The 7146-nt window shown below is 41.1% G+C and overlaps 1 long non-coding RNA gene across 1 annotated transcript; it reads left to right on the top strand.

Moving 5' to 3' along the window:
* Positions 1 to 1296: 1296 nt before the first annotated feature.
* LOC120974427 (uncharacterized) lies at positions 1297 to 6038 on the top strand. The gene is made up of 4 exons (XR_005769829.3): positions 1297 to 2934; positions 3019 to 3088; positions 3251 to 3476; positions 5246 to 6038. It is a non-coding gene; the product is annotated as an uncharacterized lncRNA (long non-coding RNA).
* The last annotated feature ends 1108 nt before the right edge of the window (positions 6039 to 7146 follow it).

Genomic DNA, 7146 nt, shown 5'->3' on the forward strand with positions numbered 1-7146 from the left:
TATTTTCAAATACTTGTTAAACATTTTTCATATACTCGTTTGACAATGTTTCACACCTATTTCAACATTTTTCAAATACTTGTTCAACATTTTTTAAATTCTTGTTCAACATTTTTCATATATCGTTCAACATTTTTATATATATGAAGAATTTTTTAAAGTACGAAGAAAAGTACAAAATAACAAAAATCAGAACAGAAAACAGAAAAAAGGCTGTGGCTCCTGCACGGCTGGGCCGGCCCGTCTGGGGCTCGTCCCAATGCGGGCGCATCTCTCTGTCTCGCTTAAAGCGAGACATAGGGGCGCCCCTGTATCAAAGAGCCCCTAGCTGACGCTCGCGTCCATCACGAAGACGAGCAGTCGCGCAGGACGGGTCATATGTGCTTGCCCATAAGTGAACAACTAAACTATGAATTTCTTTTCATCGCTAACATGGAATCAACGGGTCTCTGCGCCATTTGGCGCAACGGGTCCACTAGTAAAAACAAAAGGGGGGATGCTAGCTCAGTTGTGTGCTCCCTTCGGCAGTTGACCTCACGTTGGGAGTTCGATCCCTGACGAAAGCACATTATTTTTGCGTCCCTGCCGGACTGCATCGGTTGTGGGCCACCGTTTCAGCCGGGCCGTCTGCCACAACGAGGTCCATCGATGGGCTGAGGCCCGGGCGAGTCAGAAAGATTGTTTTAAGGAATTTTAGCGAAACTTTCAGTGCGCACATACAATCAGAATCATATTTTAGTACCACCTCGCGTATATGTTTTAAATTCAACCTGAAAAGCGTAAATTCACGGAAAGAAGCGTATTGTGACGGTGAACCCACGGAGTCAATCCGTCCTTTATTATTAGGGAAAGATTCAACATTTTCAAATATATTTCAAATTTTTTCAAGTTCTTGTTCAACATTTTCAAATACTTGTTAAACATTTTTCATATACTCTTTCAACAATGTTTCATACCTATTTCAACATTTTTCAAATTCTTGTTCAACATTTTTTAAATTCTTGTTCAACATTTTTAAATACTTGTTCAACATTTTTATATATACGAAGAATTTTTTAAAGTACAAAGAAAAGTACAAAATAACAAAAATGAGAACAGAAAACAGAAAAAAGGCTGTGGCTCCTGCGCGGCTGGGCCGGCCCGTCTGGGGCTCGTCCCAATGCGGGCGCATCTCTCTGTCTTGCTTAAAGCGAGACATAGGGGCACCCCTGTATCAAAGAGCCCCTAGCTGACGCTCACATCCATCAAGAAGACGAGCAGTCGTGCAGGACGCGATTGAATGGGCCAGCACATTTCCTGGCGTCACAGTGAGCCTGTACTAAAAATCCCAAAAAACAACGCCGTATCGTGGAATCAAACTCCAAACCCTACGGTAGAGAGTTTAGCGTTCCTTATCACTTGAGCTGCTTTGTGATTACAATCAATAGGCTGCGTGAATAATTAAGAACTATATGTAGTGACAGACCCAAAAATAAAAATTCAACCATTGAACATTTTTTGATATATGTTGAACGTTTTTGTAATATATGATGAACATTTCTCAAATACACATTGAACCTTTTTTTTGGGATATATGTTGAACAATTTGAAAATACATATTTTAAATTTTTGCGGGATACCCTGAACAATTTGAAAATACACATTGGACATTCTTGTGGTATATGCTGAACATTTTTTAAATACACAATGAACATTTTCTTAATACGCAGTAAACATTTTCTTAAATATATGATGCACATTTTTGTAATACGGGATGAACTCTTGTATACTACACAAGAAATAACGAAAATTAAAAATAAACAGAAGAAACACAGACTGTTCATCGTAGTACAGTACTAACGAAAAAAATGCACGATGAAACATTTCCTTAAATGTAAAAGAGAAAGAAAAAAACAAAAATAACGTAAAAGAACTAGAAAGGAAAACCAAAAAGATAAAACGTAACAAAAAGGCAATAGAAGAAAAGGAACAAAAAACCAAAGCAGCGAACGCGAAGCACGTCAAATAGGATTTGCCCTTGCTGACGCTCGCGCGCGTCAAGAAGACGAGCATTCGGGAATGGCCCGGCGCATTGCCTGGCGTCACAGCGAGCCAGTACTAAAATTCACAGAAAACCACCCTGTATCAAGGAGTCGAACTGTATAGCGAAGCTGCAGCAGTTTGACGCACGCGGGCGTCAAATAGGGTTCACCCCTGTATCGGTGCTGTCAAAAAAAGAGAGGTGGTACTAGAGTATATCGAAGTCCCCGTCTCGGGCCTTTCGGTTATCCCCGGCGGCTCACAAGACGCCGTGGCCGGATTGCCATATACTCTCCCCACCCCACCATAGTCGTCGATCAGGTCCTATTTGTGCTTGATTTGATTTGGGTTCTGCTAGACAGACGCCATATCCCCGGCTCACAAGTCTCCTATACATAAATCCAGTGGGGAGAGAAGGCTCTTCTTAACCGTACAAGATTAGGGTTAAGAAAGGCTCTGGATTCCTCTTCGGAATAGAACCCAATCTCGCCGCCGTCCCAACATAAATCCAGTCTTCCTGTAGACTCTCAGTTTGCGGTTTATATATCTGTAGTACAGCCAATGTTTCCTCTTCTGTTTTGTTAGTTCGTTATTATATATCCGACCCCTTCCCTTGCGACTAAATTGCAGCGATGGGATCCGCCGTCTCTTCCGCCATCGCCGACGCAGCAGTGGAGTTTTTACACCTTGACGGGCAGATCGTGGACGAGGACGATCCCCACGGGGGGCCCTTCTCCACGAGCTGCCCCTCGACCAGCAACAACGCCATGTCCAACGCTTCATGGACAGGTTGGAGCGCAAGCGTCGCCTCAACCTCGTCTTGTACGGCCCCCGCTCAGAAGTGTGCTGCTCCCTCCTATACATCATCCCACGCAGATTGGCTTCATCCGCCAGCTAGCTGTTCCATTATTGATAGTAGGATGATCTACTCGCTAGTAATATTAAGAAGCTGTGACCATTAGTCATAACATGTACTCACATATATATGCACGCATGCAGGGAGCGCAACAAAGCCATCGTTCTCCCACATGTCCAGATCGCCCTTCGCCACTACAATTCGAACAACCCGGTAATAGATCATTACCTTGCTTGCTTGTTTGAACAAGTTTTGTCGGATATTATACTAGAAAAATATACATAGTTCGACTAGAAAAATATTCCTTTTATTGAACAAGTTTGTTGATGGGCCTTACAAAATTTCCCTATGCCTTCCTTGTGTTCTATGTTTCAGGGTGCAGAGTTCGAGCTTGTCAGTCCTATGTCGTGCAACCGTGTCGGATTCAGGGACGAGATTTGGTTTCACTTCAACTTTTTAGCTCGCCGGTGCCTCAAAAAGCACAACTTCTGGGCTCGCGGCAGGGTTGCTCCAGAACCAGATACCTCTGACCAGTATTTCTTCGCTGAGCTACACTATGACCGCTTCGGCAAACCAGTTGTCGAAACGTGCACTATATTGGGTGGGTAACTATACAATTAACTACTTGAATTGCTCCAACATATGTTGATCCCTACATTTGTCATAGTTTTATGCTAGCTGTCTAGTAGTCCCTCTGATTTGAAAGAAAATGCACACTAATTTTGTCGGAAGTCATATGGTGCATAGTTTGACCAAATTTATAGGAACACCCATCAACAACCACAATACTAAATAAATATACTACCTCCGTTCCTAAATATATGTATTTTTAGAGATTTTAGCATAGTCTACATACGGATGTATATAGACGTATTTTAGAGTGTAGATTCACTCATTTTGACCCGTATGTAGTCGATATTGGAATCTCTAAAAATACTTATATTTAGGAATGGAGGGAGTAATTAATGGAAAATTGTTATTTATTGTCCATGTAATGATACTAATTTGGCATTGCAATTATTCATATTTTTTTTCTTATAAACTTGGTCAAATATGGAGGGAGTATCAGTATCGGAAAGGTGTGGCTACACTCAGGTGACTACACCTGAGTTTACAAAAAAAAAGGAAAACATATAGCAACATTATCCAAAAATTCTGGAATTTTGCAATGGCAAACAAGATAAAATGTTTTAGGTTCTTGCAAAATTTCATCCACAAATATGGAGGGAGCTCTTGCCAAAAAAATCACGGGTCAATGTTTTGTGCACTTTTTGAGTATATGATTTTTTTTGTGAGAGCTTTATTTGTGATGAAACTTCGCAAAAAACTAAAACATTTGATCACGTTTGATGTTGAAAAATTTCAGAATTTTTGGATCACGTTTGATATTGTTTTTTCATTTTTTTGCAAACTCGGGTGTAGTACACCCGAGAGTCGAAAATCCAATCTCAGAATGGAGGCTACTAGTAGTTTTCTTTTCGAAAGTATACAAATCTATGGATTCCATGTCTCGGTACATCCTGATTGATAAAAGAAAACGAAAATCAACATTCATTAGTTTGCTCTACTCTACATGAGAACCTTCAATGCACAACCTTAAGAGCAACCAGCAGTACCCTCGGGAGGGTAGTTCTTACAAAAGGCTACCAATGGTTAGACTTGGCTGACCCTAGCGTTTCATGACATTACACTGATTCGTTATTCTATTGTTAAACGTATTGTCTTGCCGATTGCTATTGATTGAACTAGTATAGTGTATCTGGGCTTTGAATTAGTCGATCAGGTTTTTAGTTCCGAGATTTCTGAATTCTCGGTTTCAGATATCCTCATTGTGCACCTAATATCCTTGGCCATACATGTTGTAAGATAGTTCCTTAATATGAATTTTACATAACCAACTGGCTGCAACACTAAACATAATTGTACATGCAATATCTAGTCCATACAATCCAACAAATTGGTGACTAATGAGTCAAACTGTATTTTGATGGTAAACATAGTGTATATATAATCGGTGTCTCCCCTTTGAAATTTTATATTAATTATTCTTATATGGGATCATATTAATATCATTATTTGTTGATGTGCTTACTAGCAGAGTGCATAGTATCGGTGAAAGATTGATGTTGTGTAAATATTTTATATTTTGCATTTGCACTTGCTGATTATGTTGCAGCTACAATTTCATGCATGCAGTTGTCGGTCATGACCACTGACACTTCAATTTGTGCATGCACGAAAACAAATGGCACTGCCATTTGTTTGTCACAAATTGTTAGAGCATTCTTTGGTATTGACCATCTATTATGTTGTTTAAACATTTTGACATGCATGAATTCTAAGTTTTCTTGTTTCTTCTATATTTATCAGAAAAACCGATTTGCCAATTTAAAGGAAAGTGTGCCTTTTGCAAGGGCTCAGTTGGGATTTGGCACCCTAGGAACGGAGGATTTTTGTGTGGAAGGGAGGGACAGAAAAAGAAGTATTGTCAGATGTTTATGTTGAGTGAAAGGCCCAAGAAAGGACCAGAGGAGGAACCTTCTTCAGTTCGAAGGCTATTTGATGAGTTGCCACTAGCTGCCTAGCTAGCCGTGGGTTTGGATTCATAGATTAGCTAATGTACAACAAGCTGGTACTGTTTGCTTGTTTATCAAAATGTATTAGTTAGAGAATACATTAAATGTGAATAATTGACTGTATAAAGAATCATCATATTTCATAACTACATGTGTTGAGCACGATGGTTCTGGGGTATTTGCCCCTATTCTCTCCAGCGACCATTAAGAATCCATATATTGCTCACTTCCTTTTCTCTTTTTTCGATAAATGGTGGATTTTATTGGCTCGGAATGGAGCATCAAAAGGATACAAACAAAATAAGCACACACACCCAGCCTCTGCATAGTTAGGATACACACAACCAACATCAACACACTCAAAAAAATACGTCAGCAAATAACAAAGTCAAATAAGACCAAAGGTATGCATAGACGATGAAAAAAACACCCAAAGCGATCAGCTCTGCAATCAGCAAGCTATACCAAAGACCATATCCGCACCGACCATTTAATGACACCACATGGACGACGAAGTTCTTCAACAGCAACGCCTTTAAAAAGGGAGCAACGCTCAAGCCTCACCGTCACCGGATCCAACCACCAAAGGCAACAATCTAGGTTTTCACCTGAAGAATCAGTCCGAGCAAAACCGAGCAATGCCTTCAACAAGGTAACGACTTAATATCGCCATTGCCAGGTATAACCAACTCGGGTCAGACCTAGGCTTTCATCCCGGATCTTGAGACCGGTAGCTCGAGTAGCACGACCGTCGACGTCACACATGTGTTGTGACCACCACTTTTCGCGATCCCAGCAACAAAATGCGATATGCATCAACGCCGCTGCATCACCATCCCTCTGGGTCAAGCCGTCTTTTATAGTTTGCATCTCACCATCGAAGTTAACCATCGGATCTGAAGGAAGGAACCCTCACAAAGACCTTCTGTACACGAATCATGCACAACGTTCCTTTTTCTCTCCACACACTTTCAGTATTTCACTCATTTAAAAAATTGCTATTCTAGAAAAAATAATTTCAGTAAAATTAACTTTCACTCAAAAAACATGTGCGCACATTTCTGGTCACCACCATGCAAGCGCTCAACAAAACCTTGAAGAAGTTTAGCACGAAAACAGGTGATTTTCTTTTCGAAACTGTACGCTCGTAGGCATACGTTACTTGTGTTTATACAGAAAACATCATAGAGTACAAATACCGAAATACAAAGAGGATACAAGTCCTATGGCTGGCTCCGCCATACATCACAGAGGACCCCAAACAAAGAAATTTTGCAAACCCATCCTTGGAATTCTCTGTTTCCGGCCACTCCGCCACGTCCAGGCCAGCCACCATCGCCGGAGGCCAGAAAAAATACGGATGAGCAGCTCGCGTGGAGTTGAAGGAACCCCTTGCACAGTGGCGTCAATGAGCCGCAGCAGCCACCGGCTTCCAAGAGCTGAATCTGGCCCAAACGGGTAAGGTGGGTAACAGTCACGGGTAATGCTATCCCGTCCCCATCCCCGTCTTATGCGCTGGGTAAGGTATCTGACCTACCAGCTTTCTCATGGGCATTAAAGCTGGCACATTCCCGTTCCTTGATAGAGTAATTACCCACGGGTACGCAGGTAACAGTTAACCATTGCCAGCTTGACATAGAAGGATAAGATCATCTCCAATAAATAATGTATTTTACATCACTAAAAATTGGTGTG

This window comes from Aegilops tauschii, chromosome 2 (assembly GCF_002575655.3).
Source record: "Aegilops tauschii subsp. strangulata cultivar AL8/78 chromosome 2, Aet v6.0, whole genome shotgun sequence".
NCBI classification, from domain to species: Eukaryota; Viridiplantae; Streptophyta; class Magnoliopsida; order Poales; family Poaceae; genus Aegilops; species Aegilops tauschii.